The 19,185-nt window shown below is 42.5% G+C and overlaps 1 long non-coding RNA gene and 1 pseudogene across 1 annotated transcript; both read right to left on the bottom strand.

Annotated features, from left to right (window-relative positions):
* Positions 1-515: 515 nt before the first annotated feature.
* On the bottom strand, positions 516-1,244 carry LOC133886050 (uncharacterized). Its single transcript, XR_009903323.1, has 2 exons — positions 1,180-1,244; positions 516-1,086 (listed from the first exon to the last, which is right to left on the bottom strand). It is a non-coding gene; the product is annotated as an uncharacterized LOC133886050 (long non-coding RNA).
* A 4,119-nt stretch (positions 1,245-5,363) lies between these two features.
* On the bottom strand, positions 5,364-11,596 carry LOC133886042 (disease resistance protein RGA5-like; annotated as a pseudogene).
* Between the last annotated feature and the right edge of the window lie 7,589 nt (positions 11,597-19,185).

Genomic DNA, 19,185 nt, shown 5'->3' with positions numbered 1-19,185 from the left:
TCAACAACGGAGACCTCGGCCGGTCGCCGAGCAGCAAAAGCAGAAGCATCAATCCCCATGACCAAATATGAGAACCAGCAATGTTTGTTTGGAGAGTGCACGCACGTTAGTAGTAACTAGTTTGTTGGCCAGCATGATCTGTCGTAAGTAGAACCATATTTATCTGCTGAAACATGCAGATATGAAACACGTTGTCCAATAACCAAATCCCAGAAGGGACTAGAGGTAACAACCCCATTTCAAGTTTCAACAGCCTAACACTAGCATGCCACTAACCAAGAGGTAGCCAATCGGCTTATTGACCGATTCCATGGGTATGTTAGGTGAAGTTGAGCCCGATAGGCCTAGCTATGAAATCATCAGAAGGCTCATAAGCCCATGCATGAAGAAGGCAACGCTCTCCAGGTCCAAAGCAAAGAAATATGTCGGTTAGCTATTTTTGGCATTTGCAAACAAAGCATGTGAGCAATCAGTTTGCTATTTCTTAGACGGTACTTGAATCTTTTTTTAAAAAAAACGAAACTAGCAGGACTGCTTATTATATTAAAAGAAAGAGGCCCGGAGGGCGAGATACAAGTACAAAAGCTCAAGCTAGCTTTGGAAACCGGCTCGGGCTAGAACTAACCATGGAGGCTAGAATTTTTTTTTAAATGAAACCGGCAGGAGGACTGCTTATTATATTAAAAAGAAAGAGGCCCGGCGAGCGAGATACAAGACAAAAGCCCAAGCTAGCTTTGGAAACCGGCTCGGGCTAGAACTAACCGTGGAGGCTAGAATTTTTTTTAAACAAAACAGGTAGGAGGACTGCTTATTATATTAAAAAGAAAGAGACCCAATGCGCGAGATACAAGTACAAAAGCCCAAGCTAACTTTGGAAACAGGCTCAGGCTAAACTAACCATGGAGTCTCACACCACAATAATTAATGCTGATCACGGTAGTATTAAACATCACCGAGTGTGCGCATGCATGAAGTAGGGAAACACAAAAGCAGCCTACTGTTCCGAATCCGACAACAGCCAACGGCAACAAGACCTCACACCAAAGATGCTCCACTAAATTGGCTTTGACATTTCAACAATACGATCTGCAGTGCAAAACAGAGCAAGCTGAAGCTATTAGAAAAGCCAAGTAATTAGCCAGTACCTATTGCGTGAACGATTGTAGGGTAGACGAGTACCTATTGGTCGTCGAAACACATGAGCTCCTCGCCGAACGGGGTCACGTCGAAAGTGGCGCAGTTGGAAAAGTTGAAGAGGCCTGTCGGATTCATTGATCCGCAACGAATTTCCCAGCCCAACATGATCGTGAACATAAGGACTGATGACCCTAGAATTAAGGGGAAGAGTAAAAAGGATAAAGCACGGGTCATAAAAGAAGCAACCAAAACAAAAAGGCTCGAAATGTCAACCTACATAGGAAGGGCTATGCTAGAAATGCAGGACAAGGACTGCATCTTCGCTCCCTACAACTTTAAGTAAGTGTAATACGTTATGAATCTAACATAAGTGTTCAACTTAGTTGATCGATCAAGAATCTAACATAAGTATTCATGTAGCGATCACTATATTTGTATAATGCTGATGCCGAAGTCGAGCAGACTCGTGGTCCTTGACTCTGCCGATTTCCAACAAAAATCCTACCAAGATTTCATTGACGTTATACAGAGGTAAAGGAAATCCCCCATACTTAAAATTCTTATACATTATTTATGAATTGATAATTACTTGTTGGCATTCGAATAGGGCCTACAAGTGGTACGTAACGAAAGGTGGGATACACGATACGAACAAGCCAGATGTGATGACGGTCCGTACACACTTTCCGGTAATAACACAACTTCTAATTCTTGTATCCCACTATTAATGATGAAGAGTTTTATTGAACTAACGAATACATTGCGTTTTTATTTGTAGTGCCATAAGCAAGGTTTCAATACCGTTCTTTGTGGATACTATGTTTGCCAATTTCTTAGGATAAACGGGAGGTACACAACGAACCCTAAGGACGTAAGTCATCATTGCACCTGCACATTCTTATTTGGTTATGTTTCCGTTGTCAGTAGTGTTTTAACTCTTTTAGTTGTGTTTTCAAACTAGGCAAGGATGATCCAATGTGCCAACCAAACTCTCACCGACAAAGAAATCCAAAACGTCCAACGTGACATGTGCCGGTTTATTATGCACGAAGTCCTCCACAAGAATGGTAGATTCTTTGATCGCGGAGGCGAATTAGCTAGCCATCCGAGACTTTGTGTGTGGGAGAGCGACTCTTAGCTATATAGGCTTGTGATGTTGTAAATATTATTGTACTTGTGTTAAATATTGAAATATGTGATTCTATTCATATTGTTATTGAAATTATGTGAAATCTGGATGGAATAAAATATATTGTAATTTTTTTTTTAAAGAAATACATACCACAGGCGGTTCTCATACGGAACCGCCTGTGGAAATCTTTATATCTAAGGCGGCAGCTAATGTGGACCGCCTGTGGAAATCGATTTCCACGGGCGGTTGACATAAAGAACCGCCTCTGGAAAACTATTTCCACAGGCGGTTTATTAAGCCAACCGCCTGTGGAAATCATTGATTTCCACATGCCTTCGGTCGCAAGCGGGTGCACTAAATGCCTGTGAAAAGTCGTTTCCACACGCCTGTACAGTATCATTCTGTACTAGTGCAAGTGAAGTAAATTCCAAAGATTCTCAAGATGGCAATATTCCCCAAATCGGCAATTTTCTATGGCCAACGCCCTTAGAAATTTAAAGCTCAAAAGCATGACTAACTAACTAATATCACACCTAGAAGCAATATATGACCTCACTTTTGGCATGTCCATATGGTCAGCCTCAAGAGTATTGTTCTCCATGGTTCTTGTTGGCGGAGAAGATGTCTTCCATGAACAAAGTGTGACGAGAGTCTCTTCTAGAGAGGAGATTCAAGCTTGGAAAAGAAGTAGAGAGGAGAGAGAACCAAAAACCATGTTGATAGTCAAAAGATCGGGTCCCCTAGTTTGGTGACCAAAGGTCTGTATTTATAGTATCATTTAGTGTATAAATATATAGGTATACCCTTATAGAGATAGTGATACAAGCTATCATTACACCGTAGGGACCTAGGACTGGCCGAATCGCATAGCCCAGACCTAGGTACAATACTTTTACCTTGCTCAGAAGACATTATCTATTATGGCAAATACAATAGTGTAAGCGGCCCTAGGGACGTGGTATCCAGCCGGTCGTTAATTGTGACGTTGTATTGTCCTGGGTGTTAAAGTGGCCTCTGCTTGCGTCGGGAGGTCAGGGCGGCCACCACTTGCACCAACATTAATTGTCGGTCACTTTGTGTTTGGCCAATTACCTTTTGTGTTCTCCTTTTAATGATATTCTCTCTAGAGGCTAGCTTCTTCCCTTGTCTCGAGAGGTGATGGCCTGAGGGGGTCACGGCTTCCGGAAGCCTTAGCTTTTGCTGGGAGTTTGGAGCCTGAGAGCTCCGGAGAAGCTCTTGACAGTGTCCCCTTAGTATTATCTGTGGGCTGGGATATTTCACTCAACAGTACCCCCTCATCTGCTAGCCTCGAGGTGTGGAGGGGCGAGCAGATGTAGAAGGAACTAGCTTCAGCCCAGCCTTATAGCTAGGATATCCTAATATAACTTCTAGCCATTGAAGAGCCTCTCGGTGATGACCGCAAACAATGGTAATGAAGCTAGATGGAGATGGCGTAACCCGAAGGTAACTGCGTGGTTCAGAGCCTAATGACGAGAGTCAGAGATATCGACTTAGTTTATCTAAAGCTCGACAAGGATGATTCAGTTCGGAGCCCGACGGGGGTCGCCTGAGGTTGAGCTGATGTCGAAGTCAAGGGTCATGGGGGTTTGCTGGGGTCTACATGCACTAGAGCCTATGCTGAGGTCATAGGCATAGTAGACGTTAGAGACGAAAACCATTGGGGTTCGAACGGGGGCAAAGCGCTCTAGAGCCTATGTTGAGGCCGAAGGCACAGAAGCATTGGAGTCAAAGTCCAGTGGCGTTTGAATGGAGGCAATGCATTCCGTAACCCATGCTGAGGCTAGAGGCGCAGAGGCATCGGAGCCGAAGGCTGTCAAGGTTCGAACGGAGACAATGCACTCTGAAGCCCATGATGAGGCTGGAGGTGTAGAGGTGTCAGAGCCGAAGGCCGTTTTGAAGTCCTACGGCGGTCAGAGCAAGCTCTTTAGCTTCTCGTTTCCGTCATTTGAACTGTTATAATGGAGATCGTATGTTGAGGCAAGATATTCTCCCCATTTTTTGGCATAAATACTTAATGACATGTGGTAACGTCAGTGCGTTTGAAGGGGTAATGCAACAGTTTTCTTGGGGTCTTGTGCTGGTTGCCCTTGCACGCGCCGAAAGGGATTCAAATAATAAATGTGACGGGATGTGTATGCAAAAAACTAGGGCACTACCGTAGGCAGCTGCCGCGTGTGCGCAAATTTGACTGAGATGTGGCCATTGCCCCTCAGAATAAGTATTGGGAAGGCTGTGGGATGACACCTGTGGTGGTTCCGTTTCCTTCCCTAGGCGTATACAAACGATTAGCCCAGCTATAAAGGCTGGGATCTACCTAGTGGATCCTTCATTGCTGTGTAAGGGAGCAATTCTTCTTTGGCTTGGTCATGGCATCCTCCTCCTCATCATCATCAGAGATGTTGATGATTTTGACTGTCTTGACTAGGGCGGGGTCACCTCTGGTGCCGGCGCTAGTTCCACCTGTCGTGGTGCCTCCGGGAGTGAGCAATCCTATGGGCATACTTGCAAGGTTGGAGCCAGCGACCATTGTGCTTTCATCCTTGCATCCTTGCAGAGAGCCGCCCCTGCCACTCCTTCTCGATCTCCAGTCCGATTGGTCACTCCAGTCGAGATTATTGATATCTCTGATAGAGAGGAGGTCGACTGGGATCTTTTGGAGAAGGAGATTGACGAGGAAGAGAAGGCGGAAGCGAAGGAGGAGGCAACCCAGGCAGAGAAGAAGAAGGCCAAGGAGGTGGAAGAGAAGGTCGTAGAGGAGTCCTCTTCGTCCTCATACTCTGACAGCGCAGGGGTTACCTACTTCATCAACTTCTGCAGCGGTAGGCCTCAGATGAAGCATATACGCTGCTGCTAGGGCTTGTAGTTTTTTCCCCATCCTTTGTCAGTGCTTTTGGTCCCAAATAGTCCAGATACTAGGAACTCAAGAAGGCATGTAAGGCATCCATTGATCTTTTTTTTTAAACAAAACCGACAAGAGGATTGCTTATTATATTAAAAAGAAAGAGATCATATGGGCGAGATACAAGTACAAAAGCCCAAACTAGCTTTGGAACCATGGAGTCTCATACCACAATAATTAATGCTGATCATGGTAGTATTAAACATCACCGAGTGTGCGCATGCATGAAGTAGGGAAACACAAAAGCAGCCTACTGTTCCGAATCCGACAACAGCCAACGGCAACAAGACCTCACACCAAAGATGCTCCACTAAATTGGCTTTGACATTTCAACAATACGATCTGCAGTGCAAAACAGAGCAAGCTGAAGCTATTAGAAAAGCCAAGTAATTAGCCAGTACCTATTGCGTGAACGATTGTAGGGTAGACGAGTACCTATTGGTCGTCGAAACACATGAGCTCCTCGCCGAACGGGGTCACGTCGAAAGTGGCGCGGTTGGGGTGCGTGTCCTTGGCGCGCCCCAACGCTTCCTCCGCTGCTTCCGCCTCCGCCTCCGTGGCATCATGGAGGGCGACGTAAACGGTTACTTCCTCAAGGCAGCCAAGGTTCTCCAACCCAAAGTCAAAGCCGCCATTGCCGAGATCAATGGTGTCCCGCACACGGAAGCTGAACTCGAGCCTCCGGAGCCACGGCATGGCTCCCTGCCGGAACACCGGAGCGATGTCCGAGTCCCAGAACCTGCACTCCGTCAGGCGCGGGAACGCGCCAGATCCGACCGTGAGCAGCTCCCGCGTAGCGCACGGCTCCAGGCAGAGGACACGGAGGGCCGGCAGCCGCCCGAGGGCGTCCACGTCCTCCTGCCGCAGCTCCATGACCTGGACGACCAGCACGGCGAGGTGTGGCGCGGTCGGGGCGTCGACCCACGCCGGGAGAAGCCGCAGGGGGCTATAGAAGCTGTTCATCGCCGACGCCCGGAACTCCCGCAGGCGCTGTGGCGGCACAAAACTGTCCCGCACCACGTCCAGCTTCCGGGACCGGTCGCCGCCGGCGACGTAGATGTCCAGTGTCTGGATGTTGCGCAAGTTGCATAACGACTCCACGAGAGCCTCCTCCAAACACAGGGATGGCTCCCACAGCGTGATCCTGAGCACCCTCAGCTCTGTCAGGCCGCCCAGCTCCTTCACGATGTCCGGCAAGCCGCGCGTCGACACATCGGACAGCTCCTCCAGCGACGTCAGCTTCCCGATCCCTCTGGGCAGCCTTGTGCGAACATCAACGCGCAAGTACATCAGCCGTCCCAGCTCAGCAATGCTCGCCGGCAGCACGTCTAGCCCACTGCGTGCAATGTCCAGTGTCTGCAGAAACTGTAGCTTCCCTATCTCTACCGGGAGCTCACCAGCACCATTAGTATCTCGTAGCCCTAGGTACCTCAGCTGGATTAAGTTCCCGACGTACCTCAGATCAAGATGATGACCACTTCCCTTAAGATCGCAACCTTCTAGATCCAATACCCGAAGAACATGGAAGCATGACAGGGAAGGCATCGAACTAATTGCCGGACTGAAGATAGTGAAGGACCTCACTTGTGACATGCTGGTTGTGGCCCCAGTAGTATTATGGAGAGAGATCCTGCGAGCCTTGCTTTGCAGATATGTTTTGTGCTCAATGTCATCCGCCATAGTCACAAAATTTCCTTCTCTTGCCAAGCAACATATTAGATCAAGCACCATATCATGATTCATGCACACGGCAAGATATTCCTTCTTCATCAATGTCTAATGCCTGGATCATGCTTCTATTAACAAGCTCATTGAAGTAACTCTCCCCGATCTGAAATAAGTTATCTCCTCTTTTGCCACCTTGGACAAAATCTTCAGCTATCCACCTCAGTACCAATCGGTCCATCTTGATCTCATAATCTTCTGGAAATATACTTAGATACAATAAACAAAGTTTTAAATGGGACGGTAGATCGTAATAGCTGAGCGACAATATATTTCTCATACCATTCATATCAGGATCATTTCCAAGTCCAGAACCAATCGAGTTACATAGCTCACACCAATCTGCAATATTTTTCGACTTACTGGCCAACAAACTAGATATCGTAATGATAGCCAATGGCACACCTCCACATTTCTTCAATATTTTTTCAGATACTTCAGAAAATTGTGCAGGGCATTTGTCTTCGGAGCCAAGTATTCTTCCATAGAATAATATTTTAGAGCTCTCATGGGCAAGGGGTTTGAGTCTATAAGAAATGCCAACTTGCTCAGCCACATCAATATTGCGGGTAGTTGTGATTATTCCACTTCCTACGTTGTTCTCATCCAGAGCACATCTAATTATCTTCCATGGTTGTATATCCCATATGTCATCGACAACAATGAGGTACCTACATGTATGCCGACATAGGAGCAATATAAGTAAAACTTGCTAGTTAAGTGAGAAGTATTTATAGAACTCTTTTATTATCAGATGACATTAAGAGTTAGCAACAAGGTGTTTAGTGGCACAATTGGATGAGAAATAGTAAGGATGATCTGATGAACTAAGAGCAAGAAAATGTTAATGAGCGTAAAACCAATGAAGTTGTTTCCTCAAATTTTAATCTCCAGGTCGCAGGCTTGTCAAAACAAATTGATGGAACTAAAGATTTCTAATTAAATGCAAAATTCAACTGAATCATAGATAAAAATAAATATATACTTAGTCCTGAAATACAATAGAAACCAAGTGTTGCTAGGTCAGGTGGAAGCCGTCGTCGGCCGGCTTGCCCACCCGGGTCAGGCTCAAACCTAGGAGCTCGCTTCTCCTGGGCTCATTTTCCCAAATATTATATCATTTCAAGTTGTTGCATCTGTGGTGGGAGCTTATTACAAATGCCAACTACTATCCGTTTGTAAATATAAGAGGTTTTGGAGATATATATATGGACATGGTCTTCAATATGCAACTTGACAAATCTGCTAATTTCTAAATGAAAATGTAGTAAGAGATATATATATATAATTATTATATTATGAATATATATAATTATTATATTATGAAAATATCTTTCATTTTAAATCCATTGCTAATATTTCCATGTGACCAATCCGAATAATTCCTCTTCTATTACTGGTCAAAGTTAGAGAACTTTGACTATATACTTTATAAATGTCATATATTTACAATTGGAGGGAGCATTATCTTTTCTATTGAAGTATAAGTGAATTGTTCAACTTTTCCAATTAGCTAAGGCTTTTTGAGTGCACTGGTAGGTGTATGCAGCTCAATACGGTAGCAGAGCTAGAGGTCTCAAATTCGAGTCCTAACCTACACAATTTAAATAACATAATTATTATCCGCTTCTATTCCACGTCTAGGGCGCCTGAGGGAGCCTCCACATGAGAGGGATGTTGAAGTATAAGTGAAATGTCCGTCTTTTCCCATCAATTATTAGGCTTTTGAGTGAACTGGTTGGTGTATACAGCTCAAAATTTTCAATACATAATATTGGTTATGATGAGCCACTCTCCTGATATTTTGAAATTTTACATTATCTTCTAATTCTCCACTTATCAAGTAGTAGGGATCAAATATACTATAGTATGGGGATACTGTGGATGTGTTTTTTTTAAAAAAAATTACCTTATGTTCTATTCCTTCGCATATAAGACACCAAAATTATTATCTCCTTATTCGGTCATTATTTTATTATGCAGAAAAAATACATTGCCATCGAAGTCTTCAAGTCATCTAATTTCAAATTTGAACACGAACACAGCCCATGTTGCATTCTTAAACCCTCAATCAAGTTGTTGGGGAATACCCCACCCCTGGAGTATCAAGAATATATGAAGATCCATAGGGGCAATGTCTATGTGTACTTAGACAACTTAATCATTGTAGCATGGGGAAGTACCAACTTGCCCTTGCCTTTTCTACATGTTCAACGGCAAGATTGGGATTTCCCCCTCTCCCTTGCTCTGTATAAATGTTTAATTGAGACCGTGAGATATCTAGCGCACCTTATTTTTACACTCTCCTCTCTCTCTACCTTGTACTCTCATTTCCCTCTCTTTCTTTGGCTGGTCCTCCTCCGCCGAGCTCCTCCTTTGTCGCCCTAGGCTCTCACCATTGTGGGGCTTTGGATGGCTCAATTTGTTTGGTGCTCCATCGAACTTCACCACTGGCACCTTCGCCCTCGGCTCGACGCTTTAGGGCTTCGAACGACTCAAGACCTTTTGTTCTCTGCCACCATCCCTAGCTCTCTTCATCTCGGGCTTTGGCTGGCTTGAATAGTTTGGTCCTTCATTGAGCTTCTTTATTGTTGCAGAAAAGAGATAGAAACGTTGCAAGCCTTGGAAAAATTGTGAGGGGAGGCTATCTTTCTAAGAAACCAAGTGAAAATATGACTTAGTTTACTTATGATGAGTCATTAATAATGTTTGTGTTGAGTTGATTTGGTTTTCATAAGTATGTCTATGTATTACAATGCATGATTATTATTATGACTAATTAGAGATGGAGTTGGAGAAACGTGTTTGTTTGTCTCATATTGTGCAGGTGATGGAAGCGACTTGGCGGCCAAAGGCGGGATGCTTGGTGTCGAACGATCAAGGGGGTCAGGCGGAGTCAAGGGTGATCCTAGTTGTGCATATGAAGGTCAAACAAAGCACGAGAAGATGGATGAAGGTGACGTATTGACAAAGTTAAGCGAATGGGATGCCGGTGCAAGTGACAAGGCAGCCCGAGGGATTAGGAGCTGGAGAGACTTGCCGGCGGTCAAGATCACAAGACGGAGTACATGTTTCGACATCGAGTTGTTTGCTTAAGGTGTAAGAAAGTGGCGGTAAGTCACGCTTTGAGAAACGTGCAATACAGTTTCGCGGTTTGGTCTCAAAACCGTGAAAGGAGGAGTGCACGTGGTATCATCGCGAAGCTTGCGTTGAGACAAAGCTAAGTCATGAAGGCACTACAATCGTCCGATAGACGAGAAAAAAGATAGACAAAAATACCTTCGATGGTAGGTAGGAGTGTATTGGAAGAAAGGGGCATTTTGGGAACAATCTAGTAAACTTAAGAGTCGAGGAACATAGACTATAAATAGAGGGGAGGGCTGGTTGAGCCCTTTGAGCCATTCATTTGAGAGTTGCGTGCTATGGTTTTAAAGAAGAGGGAGATAGTAGTTTCGCCTATGTATTAGGTGTGAGCTTTTTGTGAATAAAAATAGGGCCGATCTATGCAAGTAATGGAGATTAAGTTTGCTCTCATGCTTATATTTATCTCCTTCTAGTTCCCCTCTATTGGATCTATTGCTTTGTTGCAAGTTATTCATTTTTCGTTGCGATTTTCGTTTTAGTTGAGTGCTGAAAATTTTGGTTCTTCTTGTTATTAGAGGCATAAAATTCACATGAATAGTCTTGAGTCTATAGATCTCTCAACTTGAAGAGTTTCTTCATCCGGTGTTCATTTCTTTAGATCTAAATATTTTTTCTTTATGTTACTATCTTTTTTTGGCTAACTGGCTATGCCTAGTGAAATGAGTTTCAATAGAATCTATGGTACATATACATTCATTAGAGTCATGCTTTTTTCAGAGTTTTTCATTGCGATCTGTTTCTCTTAGTTTCTCTTAGCTAGGGTGTTCAACAGGTAGCGATCCGGTGAAGGGTCACCGAGTTTGCTGGGAAGGGTCAGGCATTCCTGGGATTACCAAAAGTTGGTGGCTATATCCAAGTGGCGGCCAAATATTTAGCTATACAACGCGATTGTATTGTCCCTGTTATTATTCCCATCTTCTCTCTAGTTTGATGAGAAATTTGTAGAAACATATGGGAAAAATGGAAGGACAATATGCTTGAATGGTACAATGATTTGTGGGGCGTTCATGAACAAAAAGGACTTACACGAGGTAAGTATTTATATTTGATATGAAAGCCTTGAATATAATGCAAATTATGAAATTTAACTACCATAAGTAAGGAATACACTTAATTGCATGCACTAGATGATGCGTACCTCTTGTCGCGGAGGAATTCTTGGAGGAGGTCAATAAGGTGCGTTTCATCCCTCCTTGTGTTATGAATGTCCTTGTACTCTTTCTTGTCAAGTTCATATAGCATGTCTTTGAAAACTTTCTTCATGTCAGGATTTCGAGACACTGAAACAAAAGCAGCACAGTTGAATTGCCCTTTAAGCTTGTCATATACTGCTTTTGCAAGAGTTGTCTTGCCAAGTCCTCCAAACCCAACAATAGAGACTATCTTCTGTTGCTGTGTGGACATGTCATCTCCCTTCGTCAACCAACTGATTAGTTCGTCCCTTGGTTCATCTATTCCGACAAGGTCCTTTGCCTTGGTGTACAGAGCCGTTATGCGAGGGTCAATCACTGTTTTTGCAGGATCAATCGAAGACACATTGTACCTGTGCAAGGAAGAAAAATTCAGAACCAGGTGGTAACAGGAAATTTCAGAAAAAAGAAATAAAAAATTCAAAATTCATATTTGAATGTTCTTGACGAAAACGAACACCGCAAAAGATTGGGCCTATAACACACACACTACCTGCAAATATGCAGGTGGGTTGCCGACCACCCTGCCAATAAGATTAGTTGCTAACCATGCGGTTGTAAAATTATTTACTCTTGAGAGGCTGAATTTCAAATGCTAATACCAGGTGTTTTCAAATATCAGGATAGGAGCTCGGTTCCTTCATGCAAGGGACCTACTCTTTTCAAAATGTCAGCGGGGTGTCGTAAGAAATGACTTAAAAATCATACTGATGAAACTCGTGGTTATTTAACTATGCTATATACTAATTCGTTGTTGAAGAGATAGAATTAATAAATAATTTATTTATCTTATTAGGCAGGTATGCAGTCTCGATGCATGACTTCTAGCCGGCGCCCAGCTCATTTCGATCAGAGTCAAGTCTTGGCTAATAAAACATACTCAATTTCACTACCATTATCTCCTATCTGATTTACTTGATGTTAAGGTTACCTCTAGGCAATAACGATCCCGTTGAATCCAATAGCCCGGGATCCGATCTCATATTGTGACAGATTCACCACTCTTCGTGGTTGTTAACGTGATTATTTTTGGCTCTTCAGGAGATAAGTCACGGTACTTCCTAACCTTACCTCCTCTCATGTATATTAGGATTTCCATCTCGTGTAACTTCGATATATGGCTATATATATATGAAACTCTGGATCACCTAAGATCATTATCTTTTTGTTCTCATAGTATCAGACAGGTTTTCTTCTTAAAAGCCTAATTCCGCTACTCCTCTCCCTGCCGCCACCTCAAGCCTACTTCATCTGTGCCGACTTCGCCCCTCCTCATGTCGCAGAACAGCACCGGCCCCGGCACCTCCGACAGCACCAGCGACGCTCTCCATTCTGAAGTGATGACGGTGTTGCCTCCTTCCCGGCCTGGCGATGAACACCATGAACATGTCCTCCATTAAAACACACATTCTGGTGCTGCCTCCCTCCCTGACGATGAACGCCGTGAACATGTCCTCCACCAAGTCACAAATTACGGTAGTTCTCTCTATCAGGGCCTCAGACTACACACCAAGTGGTCGACCTACTTTAAGGCCGTGGTAGGTAAGTTCAGCCTTCTCTCCCACATCCACTATATATAAAAAAAAGACCTTAAGTGATGGATGATAACTGTCATAGATGACGGATCCTGCATCTGTTACCTTAAACGTGTCACTGATGACTAATCATAATTGACATGTTATGACCCGTCACTTATGGCTGATGAACGTTTTTCACGTTTTTTGACATGAAAAAAGTCAAAAAAAAATATTTTTTCACCTGAGTCATCCCAACGCAGGGACCATCACTACTTGCCACGGGTCATTTGCTATTTTTCACATTGTTGTTATACTCTGCGTTCCATGAGAATCAAATCCGTGACTTCCCCTCACGCACGTAGCCCCCTTACCACCACACCCTCGCGTGCGTTCTGATAAAGTTGGATAATTTATCCTTTTTACCTTTTTTACCAAAGGTCATTAGTGACGGGTCATAACCGTAACTCATCACTAATTGTACAATAGTAACAGGTTTTAATCTTGACCTATCACTAATGACTGTTTTTGCCAATAGGTGATCCAGAGTGTTTTTGATAAAATAGGCATAACTTTTACATACGAACTTTGATTTTTGATGTTTTTTATTCTACAGACATCTACAGAAAAAATTACATCCGTTTCTCCCTCACATCATCGGGTTTGACAAATTTTTTGAGGTCAAATTCACCCCCTGAAGTTTATGTACTATTTTCGGAACACGCGTTTGTGTCCATAGCCACTACCCCTCACATCAAACTTGAGCATAAATGTAGAGTAGTTCCTATTCTTGTACTGTTGAGGTGAGAAAAAATAAGATAAAATAAAAGAAAAATAAAAAATTGTGAATATCGTACGTTCAATTGTCTTCTTTGCATCTCTTTTATTCCATCTCTTTTCACCTCTCTTTTTGTAGTACTTTCCTGCTTTCTATTGTTAGATATTGGCCTTGGATTTTTATGGCTTCTATTTTGGAGGTATGTACAAGAGTATGTTTTTAGTTAGATATTGAACAAAATATATTTTTGATGAAACAACTGTTCTCATGAAATTATTATAAGTCATCGGTGACAGGTGAAGAGTATCACCCGTCACCTATAATATCATATGTGACGGGTGAAGAGTATCACATGTCATCTATTTTCAGCATGAGTGTCGATTTTTAAACTTGTCATAAGTGACGGGTCATAACATGACCTGTCACTTATGACTGGCACAGGGAGACTCGTCACTAATGATAAGTTATACGTGATAGGTACAGAGAGACTCGTCACTAATGACTAGTTTAGGATAACCTAACACTGATGAGTCATCATTAGTAATGTGGATCACAAGTTGACTCGTCACTAATGACTGACCTAGGATGTTCCGTCACTATTATCATTAGTGATAGATCAGTTTACGACCCGTTACTAATTTCATATCTCCTTTGTCTGTTTTTCATATAGTGTCGATGGCTCCTCTCCAGCCAACCCTAACAACCCTACTTGGGCTGAAGCAAATTGCACCGTCTGGACCTGGTTGTATTGCTCCATCCACGAGGACATAATCAATGTCACCATACGTTGTACTAAGCACATTAAGATCGGCATTCACATTGGGTGTGATTGATTACCCGCATGCGTAGTTGCCCGCATGGATTGTATATGCAGGCTGAGCGGAGTCATTGTTTGTTGAAAAGAAAAGTGCTTAGTTGATTGTATCTGTCTAGACAGGCTGAGCTGAATTTTTATTTGGTTAACTGAATCTAAGGTTGCATGAGTGGATGCAAGAGCTGAGATTCTAATTAGTTGCTCACATGGAGGTGATTTTATGACACTGATAAGTGGACCCACTTAATTAAGAGGATGCAGCAACTTGCATCCAACGGGTCAGGGTGCTCTCAAGCCAGGCTGAAATAGTGCATACGAACAACTAAACACGTTTCTCTTTGAGATTATACACATCCGTCGAGCTGAAATTCTTTCATGTGGGCAACCAATGACCCTCTTTGTACATGTGAAGGTGTCTCTTGAATAGGTTTGTGTGCTTCATATTCCCTTGAGTCATCGTAACTAAAAGGCTCTCAGAACAGTTGTCGTAGGATTTTTAGGTCCAATCGCTATGTTCAGGAGCCTCAAGCTTTGGCTGATAAGAGATGCCCACTTGTCAACCACACCCAAAATTTAAACCTCACCCGTACGGCTAATCTACATTATCCTAAACCCCGACCATTAAACCGCTGTCACCTGTCATGTAGTTGTGCCGCGCGAGTGGCAATGTTGATTTGTTTTCATTATCTTCTTTGTCTCTTCTATGGACACGCCATCGATATGAAGATTGGCCATCTTTATCTACTCTAAGGAAAGCATCGAAAAAAGAAAAAAACCTATAGTAGGAACTCCAACTTCGGCACTCAATCGTGCTCGTTTTGACCAGCAGAATTAAAGAAGCGTGAAGATCATAATTCATATATATGATTGGCGTAAATTAAGAGCTAAGATAATGACACTATAAACATTAGTATATTTTCCGTACGGCCTGTAAGGGCATCTCTAATCATCCATATTAGCTAGTTATAGGGGTGTTTATGTCAGATTTTTATTTATACGGAGCAGGATTAATGCAAGAAGAGAGAAAAACTAACTAAATAATAATCTATACTCCTATAAAATACGTAAGTTATAGTAGATCCAAACGATCTTTACTATACATGTTACACGATCAAATGATTCACAATGAAAATTAGTCATCTATCCTCTCTCCTCTCCTATAATTGAAAAGTCACAATCTGCCTATCCACCAATTGCACATAAGCCCTCTTTTGTTATACTATATTCTTTTATTTCTTCAGATTGTTACATCCTAAATTAATTTCACATATATAAAATACGTGTGCAGTTGCTATTGTGTATTTAGTTTATAGTGTATTCTAAGACGTATGTAAACTTTTAAGATCCTATTATATGTAGATGTATATTAAATTTGGAGAAAATATTATAGCTAATTCATTGAAAAGATTATCTATTGTGTTATCTATAGATGACATGAACAATTTTTATACCAAATAGCTGACTATATTGTTGGTGATGCTCCCAAAAGATGATAAGGCTAACCGGCCAGAAACTTAATTTATGTTGGCCTCGCTGGCATGTTTGAACAATAATCATAGTATTATAATATCGAAGTGATGCAGCATCACGGGCCTCTCCGCTGACTAGCTAACTGCAGGCCACGTACATGACCGCTGATGCCCACAAGAAATATTAGACAATGTAACTCTCACAGCGATAGAGCAAGTCTTACAAGAAATGCAGGCAGTTTGCTCCTTGATAGAAGCAACAGGCTTACAAGAATTTTTTTTTTTTGCCTTTTTTCTCATAAACCAGAAAATAGTAGGAACCAACAAAGTGCTATGAACAACTTAAATGTGCTACTACGGTGTGGAGATCGGTGATGTTCTAAGAGGAGATGAATTAGGATACTTAGAACTATTTTATTTTCAAAAACAACACAAGATAAATCTATATCAATTTCTATCTAAATGTGCTCTAGGTTTATCTAGTGTGTCTACTCTACCGATCAAAAGAGCTTGCAACAAATCTAGGAAGGTAAATTGTAAGAATGTAAATATGAAAACGTAAATAAGGTAGAGAGAGCAAACTCGGCACAAGGATTTTTATCCTATGGTATCGATGGCATAAATGTCATCCCTAGTCCATATTGGGGCTCCATAAAGGATTAGCTCCTGGATGGCACTCGATCACGGTATTTGAACCACCAAGTCATAAAGACAAGGGCTCCACCCGGATAAGCTACCAAGATAAGGTCTCACCACTAGCCTCTCTTCCAGTTCCTCGCCGCTGTGATCACTTCAGAGCTTGAGCCACCAAGGCAAGGGTCTCCGCGTCCCAGCACAATCGCCTTGTCGCCGCTCCACACCAAGTCGGAAGGTCAACAAGCTTGCTGGTGAGTCATCAAGACTCTAAGGCGCCGGCGTACCAAGAGGTACACTGTTGGATCACTCCTTGATCCATTCTCTAGGCAGCAATCACCTAGCAACACATTCTCTAGGTCTATAAGCACTAATCACTCTCTAATCTTGTATTTAATCACATTGGATGATCACTTTAAGCACTTTGGTGGCTTGGATGTCTTCTCAGGTGTACATGAACTTCTCAGGACTTCAGCAACTTCAAATGACTAAGTGGAGGGGTATTTATAACCTCAAACCCGCGGACTAGCCGTTAACCCAACGGCTCAGAAAAGTTGTTAACACCGGATGATCCGGTGAGAACACTAGTACTAACACCGGATCATCCGGTGAGTACATTCTCACAAACTAGCTTTTTGAACCCCACTCAAGCCTATGTGAACATCACACACTCCGGTGTATACTTCATCTTCATAACCGGACCTTCCAGTGAGTATACCCTTCGCCATCCGAGCCAACTTCTTCTCTTAGTAAAGCTCCAGTGTATTCTTCAGTGCTCATCCCTTCATCACTGGACCATCCGGTGAGTTGTCTTCAGCCAGCGGAGCCAAATGCAACATTCTCTGAAAAAATATGCTCAGGTGAATACATGACATCATCACCGGACCATCCGATGGCTTCAGCTTCACCCAGAGCACCGGACCATCCGGTGAGACAAATTTCCCTGGGATTTGTCCAATTCAGTCTAACTTTATCCCGGCTTCGGTGGCTTCTTCATGTACTGCATCTATGAGACCTACTAACATATATTCTTGATAAACATGTTAGTCCCATTGACTATGTTATCATTAATCACCAAAATCACAATCATGGTCTAATAGTGTCATTTTCGCTACCGACGGCATGTGGATGTAGAGATCAGAAAATAGAGTCAAGTGGTGCCCATAAACAGAGTTTATGCCGCTAGCAGGAGTACTGAGCATGCTTTACTGTTTACAGCATAGTACAGCTACATCCTTCATATAGTGGATGCCACTCAAAGTAGGAGGGATTTTGAGGAGCCAGTACTATTTAACAAAGTATGTCATAGTTCACTTGCAACAACCTCTATCAGTACCCACAACAGTAAGAAGAAGACAGTATGGAGAAAAATATTCGATGCAGGTGGTTCTTTATCAAGAAGTTTAGACTTTTTATCACAATCGTCTTCGAGCGTCGGAATTACAACATCCTAACATCCTTCATCGACAGTGACATCATCAGCAATGAGAAGACGATTTAAACATACTGTAATAGCGGCATAAGCATAAGTCGACATATCTCGTACTTTCACTGTTAGCACGAGATATGTTAATGGTTCCGTATCTACAGTTTTTTCATAGTCTACCTTCAGTTTTACTAGAAGGATAATCAAAGACAGAAGAATAAGTCTCATAAGTGAGATGGTGAAATAGTCATTATAGTAAAAAACTGGGAATAAGCTAAAGTGTGAATGCAACACACTACATAGAACAAAGAGCTTGAAGCTTCATTCGAAAATTTGTATCTAAATATTAATGAGAACGTATAATTTTCAAAGCTAGTTTGTACTCTTTTTTTCTTTTTAGGATTTTCTCATAATGAGTTTTTACCTAGAAAGGTGTTTAACGAGGCAACCAAAATATCAATAAAGCTCATTTCTATTTTTATTTATGTTTCCATATTATTTCTAAATTTTTATTTTTTTGAAAATTTTCTTCTTTTTCTTCAAAAGGGCTGCCACCGGCCACCGCTTGGCCTATAAATAGGCCTCCACCCACAGACCAACACCAACTCACGGGCACTTGCTATCTCTCCTTTTCTACTTGGCACTTGCTAATTGCTAGTCACTTCAACAAATTAATTTCATTCATGAATTAAGACGTCGAGAACTTGTGGGGCATGGTCACCAATATGGTAACATTTTGAAAATGTCTATAGAGAAATAGACAAGAAAGAGATCAAATTTGCTAAATATAATATATGCAACATTGAAATATGTGCAAGATCTACAAGTATAACGGAGCACTTGATGATGTACATTAAATGCTGCACAGAAAAATCCGGAGTTTCTTAAGAAATCGTATATTTTTTTTATTTTTCAGAGTATATGGTTGTACTCTTTTTTCCTTACAGTAGAAAGGTTTTTAAGGAGACAACATATCAATAAAGTTCATTTTTATCTATTTTCCTATTTTCTTTCATTTTTTAAAAAAATGAGCTTTTTTTCAATTTTTGGTGGAATTTTTCAAAACCAGCCGGCGTCCACGTGCCCGTGCCCTGCCACACGCCCTAACACCCTGTACCCTGTGTCCCTGCCTGCCGTGCTGACCGTTGTCTCCGTCGAGCCCCACCGTGCCCCGTCGTGTCCCATCGTTCCTAGCAATGTCCAGGCCGGCCCGGCATGGCACGGCACAAAGCCTCACGGGTCGTGTCGTGGGCCAAGCCTCCGGCACGTGGGCACTTGATGAGGCACATTAAACGCTACACGG

This window comes from Phragmites australis, chromosome 12 (genome assembly GCF_958298935.1).
Source record: "Phragmites australis chromosome 12, lpPhrAust1.1, whole genome shotgun sequence".
NCBI lineage: Eukaryota > Viridiplantae > Streptophyta > Magnoliopsida > Poales > Poaceae > Phragmites > Phragmites australis.
Note: the sequence above shows the minus strand (reverse complement) of the source record. Positions and strands in the feature narration are given on the sequence as shown.